Source organism: Neodiprion lecontei, chromosome 4, assembly GCF_021901455.1.
Source record: "Neodiprion lecontei isolate iyNeoLeco1 chromosome 4, iyNeoLeco1.1, whole genome shotgun sequence".
NCBI lineage: Eukaryota > Metazoa > Arthropoda > Insecta > Hymenoptera > Diprionidae > Neodiprion > Neodiprion lecontei.
Window position 1 is genome coordinate 32,145,268 of NC_060263.1, and position 18,701 is coordinate 32,163,968.

The 18,701-nt window shown below is 39.0% G+C and overlaps 1 protein-coding gene across 8 annotated transcripts in view; it reads left to right on the forward strand.

The window, feature by feature from the left end:
* LOC107223392 (ankyrin repeat domain-containing protein 50) overlaps positions 1–18,701 on the forward strand; it is an 82,136-nt gene that overhangs the window by 41,846 nt on the left and 21,589 nt on the right. For all 8 annotated transcript variants that reach the window (XM_046739225.1, XM_046739228.1, XM_046739227.1 and 5 more), the window contains one exon: positions 5,948–6,006. The gene's annotated coding sequence lies outside the window, so the exon portion shown is untranslated. The remainder of the gene's footprint in view (positions 1–5,947; positions 6,007–18,701) is intronic.

Genomic DNA, 18,701 nt, shown 5'->3' on the forward strand with positions numbered 1-18,701 from the left:
CTTGCACTTGTATCGTAATATACCTATTCTCGCTCGCTCGTTAGGTCGAACCGCAATAACATGTATATTTTATGTACGACACAGATTACAGTTATTGGTGGTTACAGTCGTCCTCGGGTAACTTTATAATTAAATCAATTAACATATTGTTTCATTCCATATTCAACGTGTAATTTTTCTGCATGAAACACGGGGGAAATTTCGAATTCAAATTCGCAATTGTATTGTTAGATTGACGTCGAATAACCGTTATATCGTCACACATGCACAGAGATGTCTGCAATGTGAATACGTTTTGAGAAAAATGAACAAAGCTTCACTTTAATTTTATATATGTATAGTTACGCTTTTGAAATTCTATCTCGATGAAAATGAAAAAAAAAAAAAACTTGACGACGTTTACAGCTTACGATTAACAGAAATTGAGCGAAGAACAACGCGATGTACAATTGTTACGGCTTGCGTCGTATATCCACCAAGTTCAATCGCATTTCTCAAAACACTTGTTCCGACTACAACATTATTTTATTTCGTAATTATTCCTGCGGTGTGGATTAGGCGAAAAACCGCAACCACGGATTGCCTTTCCCCCGTTCTTCGTTTAATATAAAGCCTATTATTCCTTGGAACAGTAATTTCACCATCTAACAGTTTATGAAGTCATCGAGTATATCTGCCTATAATTAAACCTCGTGCAATTTTTTTATGTGTACATTAGACAGTATCAAAAAAATCGACGATTTTTTTTTTCGAAATTCCAAACAACGATCAAAAGTGCTGTCCAAGTTTCAGCTCTTTATATTAATATTTAGAGATGCCTCATCGCGATTTTCTATTTCCTATTCAAATAACCTGGGAAATTTTTTTTTTAAGTTTGGAATTTTATAACTCATCAACGCATTATTGTACTGATAAGACCAGGATTCATTTTTTTAGAGAATGAAACGCTCTGCGAAAAGGCTCTCTTATAATATAATGATAAATCTACTCTTTCAAATGTTACTTACGGCCCGTGTTGACCTTTGACTTTAAATATTTAAATGGGAAATAGAAAATCGCGACGAGGCATCTCTGAATATTGATATTAAGAGCTGAAACTTGGACAGCATCTTTTTATCGTCATTTGAAACAATATTTTCGACTAGAATTTTGAAATAAATAGTCGTTTGTTTTTTTTTTTTTTTTTATTTTTCATACAGTCTAATGTACATACATGTGTATGTATACCTATGACGTGACACCAGGTTGTACATTTTTCCCCATGTTAGAAACTCGATCAGGCCTTTCCCTCGAGTTTGATCAGGACACCGCAGTAAACCCGCAACAGCCACCGAATGGCAGATGATAAAATATCGACCCTCACGTTAAGCGTATCCATCAACCTTGATCCCCATTGAGATGTCAGCTTGCCAGAACTCTCGCCTTCGTCCATGGACTACAGTATCTTCCAATACGAGCGATATACTCGTATATCCTCGCGGAATTATTTTCTTCCCCCCCCCCCCCCCCCCTTTTTTTTTTCTTCTTTTTCCGTAGATTTTACGAAAACGACCGTGATACAGCGAGATGCGTAAATAAAATAAGATATGCCAAGATTTTCATCGTTTGAAGTTTTTTAATTTGATGCGTCAAGTTCTTCGAACGACATTTATTATACATTTAGGATTGAAACTGCATGCACTCCACGATTCTTTCTCCCCGTAAAGTCTAGACCGCGTAATGTATTCCTATTCGTTGGGCTGTTTTGTTCTTTCGTTCGGGCCAATTTTGTATTTTTTTTTATTCTTCTTTCCCACCCCACGCTGAACTGCAGACCAAATATTCCAGTGACAATTCCGTGTTTCGATTGCGGCGCGAGTAGGTACATTAATTATTTCGGACTAGTCTTTATGCCCTATACAAACTACCTATGTGCATAGTTGCGCAAACTTGCAAAACTCCACCTTTGTATGTCGTCGGTTAAAAATAGCTTATGTAGACACGTAGGTATACAGATACTTTATAACGCAGAGTGTCAAAGTTTACTCGATTTTTATATTCTTCTCGGATAGTAGGTAGAAGGTGCCTGCCTCATTCCCCATGTAGCCTCACCATCTGTCCCCGTGTTGTAAAACCGTCGTGATACAACACACGCGGAAGTAAAGTAATTCTTTCGTATTCCCCGGAGAATATGTTACCGAAGATTGTTTGTATGTATTAAGGTGTGTACACAGTGATACGGTGGAAAAACTTTGGTACTCCTAAACAATTCCAATTTTTTTCGTTGAAATAAAATTTTCTCATTTCTTTCATTGTATGGAAGAACGCGCTGCGCTCGCCTTGAATAATATTACGACAAAAATACTTTATCATTGTTTGGTTTTTTGTTGTTTTTTTTTTTTTTTCTTTATCTCGGTAATCAATATTTATATCGTAAGACAAATTTTTATCGGTCGTATAATTTATCGACGAATGTTCCCATCCCGCGTTCGCAATTTTTCATATTACAAACTGAATGTGGAAAAATTTTTAGTACACCTTTCAACGAAAATATACCGTAGTCAATGTTTGTACTGTTTCTGGTTATTTCGAATCTCTCGAAGATTGCGCGATCGGATTTAAGATGAGAATTGGTCGACGCTGTTCAGGGATACGAAATATCGAAGAAGTTGCTCGGTTGTGATACGATAAATATTGAAGAAGCCTCAATATACGCCATCGCATTATAAATATATATATATATATACCTGCAGTACAGCGTTCGATAGAAAACAGCTCATCTATATGCGAACTCAACCTCTAACTGCCGGTCGGTTGCTGCCAGAGAACCGAGTATGTACGTACTTTATTCTAAACTCTATAACCGGGCTTCTTTCTCTCTCGTAAATTTATTCGCCTAAGGGAGCCTGAAATTCGTCGGGGGTTGGAAGGAAAGAAAGAAACCAACAGAATTCACTGGTCTCTTGTATTTCGCTGAAAATTCACCTATTACGTACACGCATGCCATACGTTGCGAGGACTTTGAGACGCGTTTTAGGAATAGCGAAACTCGTTGGTAATAAATTCGTTATTCCTAGTTTGATATATAAAAACAACAAGAAAGAAATAATTTATGTACGTGTACATAAACAAGAAGTATGCGAATAGCTGAAATTTCCTTTTCCATCTCTCGGGAACGGTGAACTCGATGTTTTCCAGGGCTGCAACGTGACCCAAAACCAGAATCGAGTTCTTCCTTCTTCCGTACTTTCTTCCTTCGTTCCTTCCTTCCTTCCTTCCTTCCTTATTTGCTTCCTTCCTTCTGGTTTCCCTTCGTCCTCGACGACGCGTCCCGGGTGTCAATGGATTATGGCCGCCACGTTGCAGTTCCCGGTTCCCAATTTTATGGCCCGGAGCCAAGATGTTGCCCAACATTTTCGGGACGCCGGTTAAGCCACGGCCGCACTTCAGCTCCGTATCCGAAACGTACGGAACTCGAATCGTACGTCATATATTTCTACTGACACGCGCATATAAGCTTCTCGAGAGTTTAGGATCAGCCGGTATTAAACCCGTCGAAACCCACGAGCCTTATTTTCCTCTTTCCTCTTCTCACAAACCGTTTTCAAAAATTATTATCGATAAATGTAATCGTTCTTGCAAGACTTGTTTATCTGCGAAATTAATTTACGCGAACGTTAACGCGGCTAATTGGATCGAAATACGACTCGAATGTATTCCTGAAAAAATTCACTCCGTCAACTGCCACGATGTTGTAATAATAATACGTCTGCGAATCAGTTGAACCCCGCCGCGCGGGAACAATTAGGAAAACATTGCGTGACAATTTAGATAGCGAACTGCAAAAGGTTGTGGGTGTATTTTTTATTTATTTTTTTACCCACCTTTCTCTCTTATTCTATATTTGTTTATTTTTTTCCTTCGCCTCTCTTTCTCGCCGTTTATCAGGGATAACCGTCAAACCTGCGTGATTGATAGTTTCGTGAAGCGATGCATTAGACGGAGGCCCCGGTGTGTGTTTGGGCTCGTGGTTGTTGCGTTCTTTCATTAGATTACTCAATTATTTATACATACGCACACGTACACACGTATGTAGGCATACGACGTACCGGCTCTTCAATAACTTACGGCTGTCCGTTATTAATTATCAACAAGCTTGCAACTATGTGAAAATAAATTGCGATCCGGAAGTGCGTACGACTCGTTGTGTCGTGCATGGATCTTCAAAGAAATCGATATGCCGCGGCAAACGTAGAATGACATTCATTATGAGAAAATAATGACGTATACGACTCGTTCGAATCAATTGTGTATAATATATACGTATAACGTACCAAGGATACGTCGCGGTATTCCTCGAATATGTGTGAAAATTTTCGCAATACCCTAAATACGTCGCGAATAATGTACAGTAGGTTGTCTCTGACGTCAGGGCTTAAGGGCACTCGAGACGCCCCCCTTCACGGTTATTGCACGATGAAAATCGGAACAGGAAGTCCTCCGGGATAAAGTGGCTTAGCTAAGAAAGCGTTTTCGATTACCTACCTCGGATCTCGAGTTCATCCTCTGCATCTTCACGAACGTGACGTATATAAAAGGAAATCCGGACAGAGGTAGAGAGAGAGAGAGAGAGAGAGAGAAAGAGAGAAATGAAATATTGTTTTCTTGCCTCTTCAGCTCTGCAGCGCAGGCTTTCAGAGACGAAGAGAAATTCGAAAGACATCACCTGAAACTAAGTAAAAAATTTCATCTCTTCTCAAGTTTCAGAATGGATTTTCAAAAACGCTGTCAACTTTGATATGAATCTCACGCAAATCTTGAATCACGATCCGTACGACGATGTGGGTGTATAAATTTGTTCCCGTCATACTGCAGAGAACGCGAGACGCGGCCGGAATTTTATGCCCTAGTAAGAAGCGTTTCTCTTCAATCGATCCACACGTTTTTTTCATTTATTAATAAAAACTTGAGCCGTTTGTCACGAAGTGTGTATTTCAAACGCCCGTCACGATCTGCGATCAATCATATCATTGCTTTCCAAACTTTACGCACACGGCGGCTTGTGTTTCTGCAAACACACACGCGGTTCGCCCTTCTGTCGAAGTACGCCCTATTAGACGTGATGCGAAGAATGGAAAGAGATATCACACGTAAAGTGCTGAAAAATTCTAAACTCATCGAGGGGTCATCAGAGGTTGACAAATATTTGATTATTTACTTCGAATGTTATCGCAGCGTTGACAAACATTAACCAGCTTGTATAACAAATTGTCCGACAATAGTCAATATTTGGCTGGGATATTATTATCGAGCAGACGTATTGTACATACATGTACATATGTATACGGCTGTGTAAAACTGTGATGTACAGCTGACAAACGATATCAACGAATTATCTCCAGTCATGTGTAATAAATATATATTAATGTAAACCGAGCATGATCAATTACAATCTCTTCGACTCCTTCAACATTTTACATTATTATTATTATTATTATTATTATTATTATTATTATTATTATTATTATTATTATTGTTGTTGTTGTTGTTATTATTAATTTTTTTTTCGTTATTTGCTGTCACTTCAACACGGTTGCTTTATACTTATTTCACTGATGCATCTGAGAGATGAGCATAAATTGCACAGATATAATTCAATTCTGCTTTCCACTCGACGAATGATCTTTCAGTTTCATTGTCAGTTTTATTACTTTGCCGGCCAATCACGCGCATAATGATTTTTTTTTTTTTCGTTGAACACTTGTATCTTGCAAGATTTTTTTCGTGCATATTAAAAACTTGGTAGAATGAATCAATTGAATGGACAAAGTGTTCGGGTTTTTTAATTTTTGTTTTTTTTTTATCCGAGACTGGCGTACAGAGTTTCAGTCCGATCCTTTAACAATACGATCGTATTTTTTTTTTTTTTTAAACATCCATTGATTTTGAAATTTTTCGTCTGTTTCAGACACGAGGAGCAAGCAGCCAGCTTTTCGAGAACCGCATCTGCGACCATCAAAAATCGAGGTAAGTTGAAGATTACGGCTGTGCATCTACTACAGCGAATCATAGGCGATAAAAAATCATGACCGCATACTTGTTATATCATAGTTTTAAGCTGGCTAACGCTGAAAGTGTCTAACAAAATTTTAACAAAAAATCTCATTCGCACCATATCAACGTGTAAATCGGCGCCGCTTAATTTTGCCAAGCAAAACCTGTTTGCTGCCAACTATGTGCATCTATATATATTCTTTATAAGCTTGTATCAGTGTATACCTCTCTCTCTCTCTTTTTCTTTCTTTCTTTCTTTCTCTCCTTCTCGACCCGCATCCCTTCTTTAAAATCCACGATGCGCCGAGCACCTTCATATATACTTACTACTGTACGATCGTATAGTAAGGCGACGTAACCAGTATAATAAACACAAACACACACACACACACACACACACACACACACACACACCCGCCGATTTACATATGCTTGTCTGACTTTTACATTAGTCGCTTTATCGCAACAAATATTATATTTCGCACAATCAACTACGTGCGAAATAATTATTGCACTCTCAACTCGTATCTTGAGATTATAAAATACAGAAGCATTAAAATTACAGGTATCTAATTGCATGTAAGAATAGGAAAAAAAAAAAATAATTGGAACAGTTCATCATTCTTTACGTGAAATCAGTCTCCCTGTTTTGCGACGCCAGCATAAAATTTTTACCGGTACGTCGTTCGTTCCTAAATATATAATTTATGCACTGACGGTAGAAGAGATTTGTCAAATGGGTTATGTAACAGTGAAAGAAGAAAAAAAAATAAAGTCATCGGCTAACGGCTCGTGACTGGCTTTTATGGCGACAGCGTGTATTGTATAATAATGCGTGCAATATGGATATCGAGTTCAAAAAACTCGGGACGGAGAGATCGAGACGCAGGGTAAGGAATCGTCCCTTCCGCGACCTCGTTTACTCTCGTTTGCTCTCATTTTTTCCCTCCCAGCGAGTAGCTGTGTGTGTGTATAGTGCGTGCACAGGTTACGTCACGAGGCGATGCGAATCGATCCTCGCATCTTTCGTATGGCGCTTGAGTATCTGCCCTTTCGACCCTTCGCTAATCTCCAGGGGACTTTTGGTCTCGGGTCACAGTTTAGGGTCGACAATTAAACGTGTGCGGTGTCGCCGCGTGGGTTTTGTGCGCTCGATCCGTCATGGGCTTGATTTCGTTAATATAAGATTGAAAACGAACGTCGGCGGTCGGCCAGAGAGCGTCGAGCTCGTTGTTATAAACTCAACGATTGCGAAGCGCGAAGACTCGGTTCGAGACGACGACACCGTTTCAATGAAAAAATACCATGCATGTACGAATGTGGAGAGGGGCGATTATCAAAATCTTAAAGAATCGCGGATTTTGCTATATTTGTTTGTTTCTTTCTTCTCGCTCTTGTTGCCTAATTTCGACATCGCGTGTCCTCGACCGATTTTTCTTCCTACTTTTCGTTTTTATTTTAGCTCACAAAGAGACAAAGGTGAAGAAAATTAACGAAATCGTCGTTTCGTGAATCTTATGCAGATTTTATGAAAATTAACACTTTGATATATCGCATGGGTTATACTTGACAGTGAAATTTATGTCACCGTAGGTGTAGAGTAAACTTTTGAACTACGTAACAAATTCACCATTGAACGAATATATTGAAAAACTAAAAAAAAGAAAAAAAAAAAAAAGTTCGCAGGCATTGACTGTATCGCTATGTACGTTTATCCCAATCGTATTTAAAAAACAAACACTTGAATTCCCACGAATTCAATTTCAAAAAAATTTTTCTTCATATAATCAACAGAAATTTATCTTGACACATTTTTTACACGAAATAGGTGTACAGATACCTATTTATGTACGTGTAATACACGGTATACTCAAATTTACTCATATTTACAGTATACTGTCGTGTAACGCGACTACCTCCAAACGTATGTACATGCGTAATACGTTATATACCTGTACGTATATTTATACATACACATGTATGTAATACAAAGTTTTGTGGGTGGAAAGTTGGCTCCGTGTATGTTTTGTTCGTCGTCGATTCATTGTCAATAAGACAGAGATGTAGTATGATCTATGGAAGAAGAGAAATAGGAGGGAAACGTTAACGTAATACAGATGCAAGGGAGCTTTCATAGAATTGAAAGTGTGTCGCGACGACGGTGTAACGAGACGATAAACCCCGAGGCCTGCGAGGTGCTTGCAGTGTTCTATACGTATTATACATACCTACGCTCATGTTTTCAACGATCGAATCCGAGGACGAGAAACATTCTAACGCCATGCTGTAGGTAACGTACCTTTGTACGTACGATACGTTGATCAATAATGTAAGAGAAGACGAGAAGTGAGACGATAACGCGACTATTCCTCGGCCGTCGCTTAAATACAATCCTCCTTCGTCACGCTTTGCAAGCACCGACGTTCAACCTCGATTCTCCATCTTTTATGCCTACCTACACTCGGAGCCTTACGTCGAATTGATAAAGTCGAATGACTGTGAATCGTCGCGTCATCGGTAAATAGGTCCGGAATATATTTCGTATCCCACGTATAACACCTTGTTACATATATATGTCCCAATGAAACGTCGCGAATATATGGGTTTAAACCCGCGGGCGTTACGCTGTGACGACGAGAGCTAATTATTCGCCGTCGTTGAAATTTCCGTTGAAATAAAAGAATCCGTTGAATTGGGACAACGAATTGGACTGAAAATTGTACGAATTGGAACGTTTTCGATGTTCCTGCTGATCGTAGGTTTATCTGCTATGCGAGTTATTGAAAGTATCGTAACGACACGTTGGGTGCCTACGTATCGCTTCGAGAATTTTAAGTTAGTTCTAAACTCGTTTCACCCGTATTCTCCCCGAGATTCAGCCAACTTTCAAGTTGTATGCGTGATGGAAAAAAATAAAATAAAAAAAAAAAACTAAAACAATAATAAACAGCAAGGAAACGAGAAAGAAACTGAAACCTTTCCGTAGTTTTCAATCTACAGCTGTAGCAACGGCGTTGAATATTTTGACACTGCGAATGCAGTCGTTTACGTTGTCGGTCTTGTGTTCTTCGAGCATTATACGGGTATGTAAAGAAAGAGAAGAAATTTGAACGAAATTGGAGTTAAAATATCGAAAAGTTTTTCAACTCAATATCTTGTTTCGCTGAGTGCAAAGTCAGGCTGAAGTCTGCATGTCGTATACGTATAAGCAAATATATGCAGAGTTTTATGAAAAGGGAAAAATATCGTTGAACACGGTCGATACCCAGGTTCTTTTGTACTTTTATCTCACTTCTTTCACTTACTGTATTTGATTTTATTTTATTTATTTATTTTGTGAAAAACTTTCGAGTGCCGTTACGGCAACTCACCTCCTCGAAATTTCCTTTCTTCTTCCTTTCTTTGTCGATGTAAAATCCCGCAAAAAAAAAAAATTCGTTGAACCGCATCGTGCGTTTCGTGTTTGACTTCAAGTATTATCAGTTATTTGATTTATTTCTTTTTTTTTTTTAAATCTATTTATATACTTATTTTGATTCCTTACTTCAAGTTTAATTTATTTCTTCCTCTTCCTCGCTTTTTTGCAAAACAAAGGGGATTTCTCTGGTTTTAATTTTTTTTTTTTTAACTAATTACCTCATATCAAAGACCGTATTATTTTAAAACACGATCGCGGTGTGTATGATTATAATTCTGTTAACTGTCTAATTGACTACCGCGGTTTCGGTATACTGCATGAATTTGTTTTCCGAACTTCATCCCGGCTTTGCTTCCCTCCGGCCCGAGTTAATTAACCAATTTCGTCAACTTTCCAAGGGTCGAAACTTTCCTCACGTCCGGTGGTTTCTGTACGAAATAAATGAAGGGGATGTACGTACGTATAAAATCCACGCGCCGCGACGATGCGTCCTGAGTACAAAATGCTTGATTTTCGTGTAAGTAATATTTCGAAGATGAATTACAATTTTTCCCTGAATTTCTTTCCGAAATTAATGATTTTACGATTTTTGATTCGCCCGTATGGATTTAAATTTGTTGAAAACGATCTGTCCGAACCTTTCGACGCTCGCTTGGTTATCTGCCCGCCCCTATTTTCCGTGTGATTATACCTATACAATCCTCCCCTTCCCGCACGTTTTCTCCGTCTCTTTCTGCACGCGTTTCATCCCCAAAGCCGCATTTCTTTTGTACCATTTATATTATATATCCGTGCATCGTTCATGACGCCAATAATTGTGAATTTTACATATGAAAACGCATTAACGATGGCGTGTAATCAGTATTTCTCGTCTTGCTTATCTCTCACGGAAACTCAATTGTATGGGTTAAAAGTGGAAAATATCGTTATTTTCAAAACAGGATCGGCTGGAATTTGAATTTAAACGGATTATTATATACCAACCTAGTTACGACTTATCCGAAAGATTCGCAATCTATTCCCATGTATACATATGCATGTATATATAAATAATCTTCTCCCTGATTACGAGCTCGCCAAATTATTTCTCCAATTACCAGGCTAATCTAAATCTCCTCACCGCGCGGGGGGAATAAAGCTCTTCTATCCACCAGACTGTTCTCTTCATCCATCCCACGACGACGACGCTCCAACCTATTTCCTAGGGCTGCCGCGCTCGCCTTCCTCCCTTACCTTCCTAGGAGCTCCTGCATCCATCCACCGCTCTAATACACCTTATACCTGTGCTATCCAGCCGCCTTCTGCGTAGCTAGATGTAACACCGCCTGGCCAACAACAGTCTGCAACCACTAATGAAACGTGTTTGCGGTCTCATCCAACCAAACCCCGCCTTTGCAGGGTGAAACCGGGTCAGCTTAAGTCAGGCCTTGACTCATACCCCCCGTAATAAATTCCTCCGGAAAACCTTCATGTATAACCGTATATCTCTCTCTCTCTCTGCCGGGTCGTGCAGGTGCAGAAATTTATATCTGTCTAAATTTGATCTATTAATCGTGGGCGGGGATCTGGGTTACGTTATACGTAATAATATAAGGCCCCATCAAAAATCTCGATGAATCGTTCCGTAACAAGGCCGAATTGCTGCATTGAAGAGATGTACGAACGTACATGTACAAGCCACTGATACGTTACACGTGTCAATGCGACACGTACGTGAGCATCGGGTCGGTCGGTCGGTGGGCGGATAGACGGCTAATAAAATTTGTGTTTTGCAACAACCGGAATTCGATATCGTTGGATCGCGCTACGTACACAGCTTCGCCTACGCCGCTAAACTACTACAACTATTTTAATGGTACTATAAATTTTCTACCGACACTGCGGTCTAAAGGTAAAGTTATGTAAGCGTAATGCTATACGTATACTACACGTATACACGCTTATGTGTAACGTATTTCCATCTCGCCTAACAGACAGGTTCACTTGGCGTCGAGATACGTACAACCCGTCCATTCTACGTAATATGCACCTTCAGGTTTCGTCCTGAAGCAGGTTGCCCCGTTTGTCGGAGTGCACGTATCGAGTTGTAAATCAGACGGAATCTATTAGTTATACGGCGCAATGGAAGATGGACGATATTTCTCGTACACGGAACGTGTTGCGGGCGATGGGGTGTGCTTCTTGATAATCGTTTGTGTTTCATAGGGTGGCCGCACATCTGGAAAATCTGGAAAACATGGAAATTTAGAAGGATTTTTAATTTGGTTGCGGAAATACCTGAAAATATCAGTTTTCTGACGTGGAAATAGTGTCTGAATTATTTCCAATTTTTAGCCGGATTGGAAAGAGTCCCAATATCAATTTGAAATTAAAAAAAAAGAACTTAATTTTTTAATAAAAAACAAGAAAACTGTTGGTTTATTTGTTTTATTTGGTCAGTAAAAAGGGAGAGAGACATAGAATGACAAAAAACGAAGTATTTTCAGCGGATAAACGTATTTGATGATGCTTTTATCACATTCCAACGTTATACGGACTATATTTGTTTTACATCAAATGCTCTATGATACAAACGTTGTAACATATCATAAGTCATTAATGGGTGCGAAAATAGTTGTAACAAAAAAAAAAAATGCAGCGCGGTAGGTTCTAAAACACTTTTCGTTTGTCAAATCGGTTTCGGCACCCTTTCCAACCAAACTAAAAATCAGAAATAATTCAAACTTTGTTTCTTCGTCATTATTCATCGACTCCAGGAGTGTCAAGTATGTGTCGGAAATTAACGACCAACCTAAATTAAACGTGTAGTCCGAGCCTAACTCTCGAAATTTCGGAGACAATAATTCATTTCGGATCCTGATGCTGAAAATAACGAACTAATGGTAAATATAGATAGAAAAAAAAATTCAATCATATTATTCAAATTGACCTTTTAATTGTTAACCGATAAGAATGATATTTCTCCGCTATAAAGAAGTATAATTGAAAACAGCAAATTTCAAGCAGATAAAACAAGGAACTCTAATCTTAATAATGTTAATAATTCTTACAGCTTTTTCATTTCAACGCTTAAAGCAGATTGAGATACCGCTGAAGCGGTTTAAAGCGCGATGAAAGGTGGCTAATGCGCGACTACTTCTAAGGTGCAATCTAATCAGTGCGAGAATTAACTTGAAGCACATTTGGGGGGGGACTTGAACGTCTATAGCGAAGACGGGTATATACTTGTACATATATCTATATGTATATATAGATATATATACACGTATATGCACAGATGTGGGTGAATGAAAGCTTCACCGCGAGGAAAATCTCGATAACTTAACCTTTCACTCAACGCGTATGCGCGAGCTCAAGAGGATCGTTGACGGAGAATTGTCCCTGATAATCAACGAAAGGGTTCTTAAATATGTATATGTATAAAAATCGATAACCCAACACCGCTTCCAGTTCTTGAAACGTCTAAATTCACGACCGAATTGCCCCATTCCTCGGAGTTCTTCGCTCTTTTCCTTGTCTGCGGAATGATGAGGAAAGCAAAAAAATAAAAATAAATTCTCCCAGCTCTGCTTCCGAATGCTTCATCGATTCTGTTCAATTTGCAAAAAATTTCGCGGCTGAATATTGGTTATAGGTATAACGTGGTTACTGATTGTGAGTATTCGTTTCTCGTCTTTCGAAGAATCGTCTGCACAGTCTTTCACCGCTGATAACTATATACTTGGTGTATTTCCTCTTCCGCGCAGCTCCTCGAAATACAGGTATATATATATATATATATATATATATATATATATATATATATGTGTGTGTACCTCGTTTGTACAAATCTCTCTTAGATTCTTTTTCCAATGATCTCTCTTCGTCTCTTCCTCTCTCCCTCTCTTTCTCTCTTTTTTCTCTCCAAAGCTCAAAGCGTTTCGTGTGTAAATATAGAATACTTTATTTTCAGTATCCCCCATACGCGCACACTGCACTGCGGGCAGGTTAAACCAGCAACCAGAATCGGAAACTCGGACCCTGCCGTCTTACGCCACGTTGCCTACCACTCGGATTTTCTATGAGGTTGAAGCTAGCAACGTTAACGTAACGACGATTGGCTAGGAAAAATAATTTTTTTCGCAACTCAAGGATTTTCCGAAACCTCCGAAACCGATGACAAACCGCAATGAAGCGTAACGTGCTCGTTATACTTTAAAAAGCAAACTCGTTCCAAACCATTTTAAAATTCCAAAGTAATGACGGTTTTTTTTTTTGTCTAATGTTTTGCTACGCGTCAACGTTACAAAATTAACATCGTGATTTTCTTACGTTAACCAAACTCCGAGTATCGTTCAATATCCGAAAGACGCCAATTTATTCTGTCATTTCCCATTGCCTGAAATATGCCGAAACTTTTTAAGCGAACCGATAAAAAGAGGTTAAACTTTTCCATTGTATGTATATGTAATGACTTAAGACATATGAGTGTAAAAAAAAATATTACGTAAACATTGGTCCATTCGTATAAACAGCGTTTCGCTTAAAATTATCCTGAAATTCTTTCGTCTCTACATATACCTAATATACTACAATTCTTTACTGACTCGATGAGATGCTTCGCGCGTAAGTTCAACAGGATGAGCATGGTATTAACATAGTTTTGCGATAAATTTTCTAATTTTACACACCGCCGCCCACTCCTCCGGCATTCAACTTTCGCTGTATACGCGACGGCTCTTTCTGTAAACTCGCGTTTTCACAGGCAAATTATATTCCGTTCGTTTGCCGCAGCACTCCTCCAGGCGATACGTGTAACGCCTCAACGTGATCAATTTTTTTAGTAAAAATCTTCAAGTACCTGTAATTATTTTGTAAACTTGATTTTTGATGGGAAAAACTTTCACGCAAATCCCGAGGAAATATTGAATTCAGCTCTTATTATTATACACGTACGTAACTGCGGGAACGTGCTTTCGTATGTTTCTTTCCTCCTTTCGAATCAGAAAAATTCCGTGTTTAGCCAACGTATTTTCACGTGTTAAGAAAAATATTACATTTGCCGCGAGACTGTTTGAAGTCTACTTTGCGGTGATGCACGCTTGACGTTCGTTTGCGACCGGTGTGTTTTGTCAGCTCGTTTTGTACACACGTGCAAACAAGTCTTCCTATACTCAAAATATGAGCAGCAAACGGGATCCGCAAATTTTAGCTGCTGCACTTTTCACTCCTCGATTACCAATCGTCGTACGATTTGCAATTATTTATCGCTATGCAAGCGCATGATTTTGCCTCGTGTAAAAGCTTTCGCGCAGGCCGGAGACAGCGGATTCGTTTCATTGTCAGCGCAATAATTCAACGAGCAACTCAAGCAGTCCTGAAATTCGTCTGATTAATTCTTCAGCGAGGGTTATTTGGTAAATAAACAACCGGGAGGAAGAGGAGGAGGACGCGCGAGTATAATTAATTGTAGAATCGCGTCCTCCGTATCGCACAGCTGTTCGCGTAAACGGAAATTCCTGCTTGTTTAATCCCCTCACGTTTTCCGTGTATTATTATATTGTGTGTATGTGATAGTGGAAGGATAACCGTGAAGGAGGGAATATTATTCTAGTCTCTCGCTATTTCTGCAGACATATCCTGCCTGCGCTCTGCACACGGCTATAACGTGAACTCGAAGGGGTTGATTAAGTTCTCTGATCTTTGAACGAAGCCATTTGCCCAACCGACCGAGTGTATGGACCTCTGTGGAAACGAGTCGCCCACCCATCCACCTTCCTTCCTACCTACCTACCACCCACCACTCCAACCACTACAAAGATTAACGCCCGCGGAATCAATTAGTCTGCCCAACAAACCGTCTAATTGGTCCATCTCACCTCACCGCGCTCTGATTCCGTTTTCCTAGTCTTGAACAACTTGCAGAGACGGAATTAAATAACCTCGCGAGATCCACCTTACCGGGCGACCGAAATCCTTAACCTCGGGATAAATTTTCAATCCTCTTCTTTATTCTCTCGCGGTGAATGGAAAATTGTTATTTTTTACTTCGAGTTTCGATGGATTATAAACTTGATCGATAATATCCTTTAACACAGCAAATGGAATTATACGGATCAATGCATCAATATTTATCCATCGTCATTCTACCGTTTCTCACATTCTCAAATAGCTGATGAGATTTCTCTCACTCATTCTATCCTGAAGATATAAGAGAGAAATTTAACCATCGGAAATTGGAAGTGGAAATTTAAGTTTTCCGTCAAGTTTTCGCGCTTGCGATCCGAACGAGTACAAAGGCAGATTTACTATCACAGATTCGTAGGTCGGATGAAATTCTTACTTTTCCAACTTCTTACGTCGTCGCGACTACACCGTATATGCATACACAGATCGTCCAACGAGTTTCAAAGAGAATTCTCTTTCTTCGCTCTTTGAAACGTTACGCCAACGTAATATTCGTTTAACGAACCTCTCTCGAGATTTATACACTTTTAATACACTCACGGTGGTCAAGTTTCCGCGGAAAAGAAACTCCGACGATATCCTTCGAATGATTTAATGCGTTTCTGCAACTTCGCGAATCTACCTATGTAAGTCAGACTTACATATGTAACCAACCGAAGTACAAACTGCGGGTTTAGCGATGGTCCACTCGTGCATTGAGGAATTAAACACGATTTTTTTTTATCTCGCTTGCACACAGTCGAATATTGAATTTTGCGAAAATATAGCGACGCTGCATGCCTGTATAAGCATAGCGTACGTAGCAATTTTGCAGGCCGTTAAACGCAAGGGTATAATAAAAGAAATATCGCGAATGATGATGGATTTTCGCGTCTCGTGCTTTATTTTGCACGTATAATGACTCGCGAAATTTCTTAGCATTGTATAATTCGATTCCCGGTAAATCCGATCCTCGTACCTACGGTTTTAATCGGAAGAAACGGCTCCGTGGGAACTTGGTTAAGAAAATCGATACACCCGCTTACGAAGGGCTAATCCGCAATTTCGTCGGTGCAATTAACGAGTTGAGTGTAACAAGGATAGCGCCACTCTACGCCACGCGAAACCTCCGGAAAAGTTCAAAAGGTCAAGACCGGAATTTCACGGTAGAGGTCTCTGCCGTGTTTTTAATGAAAAGGTTGCCGATACGTTCTCGTTACAACGACTGTTTACTTTGGACGGGTTTTTAAAAGACCCAAAAGCCATGGGTCGAGGATGCAAGTATAAAGAGACAAAGAGGGAGAAAATTTTATCCCTTGAGACCTTTCGCAATCGCCGAGGGTTTGACATTTTTATACGAGGATAAGAAAAAAAAAAAAAGGGGTAGAGCGAAAAAACGGGCACTCAACAGGGTCGAACGGTGGATAAATGCGACCTAAGGATATAGGCAGAATAATAATAACAACTTTGGAGGTAAAAATAAAACAATCTTCATTGTCTCCTTGTATATCCACATTTGTCCTTTCCAGCCTAAACTATGTCTAGGGTGTTTTACAAATGACAATTAACTTGTAAATATTTATTAACGAAAAACCGTTCTACCGAAGCATCGATAATTTCAAGGACTGAAGCTTAGTTTTCCCGATTGCTCTTCTAGCATTTATAGCGATGACAAAAAGGCGAAGAAATCTTGCGACGATTAAATTCGCTTTTTCCTGTAATTTCATTCAGAGATAGATAATTTCCGCACGAGCCGTTTCTTAAATCTTAGACCGCCTCTCGGCAGGTCTTTGGATAATCTGTGTATAAATGGTGCGCGATTATTTTTACGTTACGAGGCGGATTAGTCGTGAAACAAACTAGTCCGATAGCATTTGCGGCAAACTCGGTAGCTTAAGTAATTCGTGCAGGACTTTACCAATGGAACGAGTGCAGCGAATTGCAAAACGCGTATAACGAGCTTTTCTCTCTCGTTCTCAGCCTACCTGCGCGATTTGCATCGTTATTTTAATGATCTCGGAGTAGGTACATGACTTCACACCGCTACGACTTCTGGGTCGCGTTCGCTTCGCTCGCTCGCTCGCTCGTTTTGTACTTGTGTCTGTTGCAACAGCTGGGTCATGTACGAATCAATATTTACGTACCCGCGTATGCAGATTTATCGAGTGTACAGACAATACTTATTTTCATCCATTAATCCTGTCGTGATCGGGGATGTTTTTTGCCCCGCTCTCTTTCATCTAATAGAATATCCACCGTGTAACCGATCTACTAGTTACACATTTTCAAACGAAGTAAGAAAGAAAATTTGTCCAAAGTATTAGAGAAAAATATGGATGATTGATTAATAATCTTGTCGATTTTAATTTACAATCTATCTATGAATTTATTCGTCACATGATTTCGATAAATGTTGAAAATATGATACGTTTATATTGCGAGTTCAGAAGTTTCAGCCATAAATCATACCGCAAAGATAATATAAGCGGTCCATGTGTAGGTGTACGTATATTCCTCATGCGGAGGGTAATTAAATTTAATTGAAACAAATGTGGACACGTATTACAAGGCGTAGTATCTGCGCCGTTAAACAAGAAATTAATATCCGAGAGTGTAATAGTATAGGTATATGTATAACTCCAGGTAAATGCTGTACATGGAATTATTATAATATGTATGCAGTGCACATTCACACGATAATAGAGAATCGCGGAAAGTTGTGGTGAAATTGAAACATCTAATATCTGTTCCGTGACAAAAGTATTAATTAGACACACAGTGTGGTATATTATTACAATCTAAATTAATTCTTATTCGTATAGTACACTGAAAAAAAAAAAGTAGTTGAAACCGAAATAATGTTTATTTCAATCGTCCTTAGCGGATAATTTATTTATTCAAAGAAAAATGTTTGATTGTTCCAATGAAAATAATTCTATTTCAAACGAATTTTTCCTACTGCAAGTAAATAACCATTTGTAAATGATTGAATGTCCGATTGAAGACTATTGAAATAAATATTATCTTGGATTCAACGATTTTCACCATCAGTTCGTTATACGACAACCGTGCGGTCGAAAATTATACTGAAATATACAGGTATACCTACTGTTATACACATCGAATAAATAGCCTCTCCCTGCGGTTAATAAAATTGACGCATAATACTTTGCCCAAGTAATCACAAATTTTATTAACAAACATTCGTTTCAGCTTCCTAAATCTATGTAAAAAAAAAATTTATTAGTCAAACCGACATCGCGGTTTCAACATATGTGTGTGTGTATACGAGTATATACACGCATATACACACACACACACACAC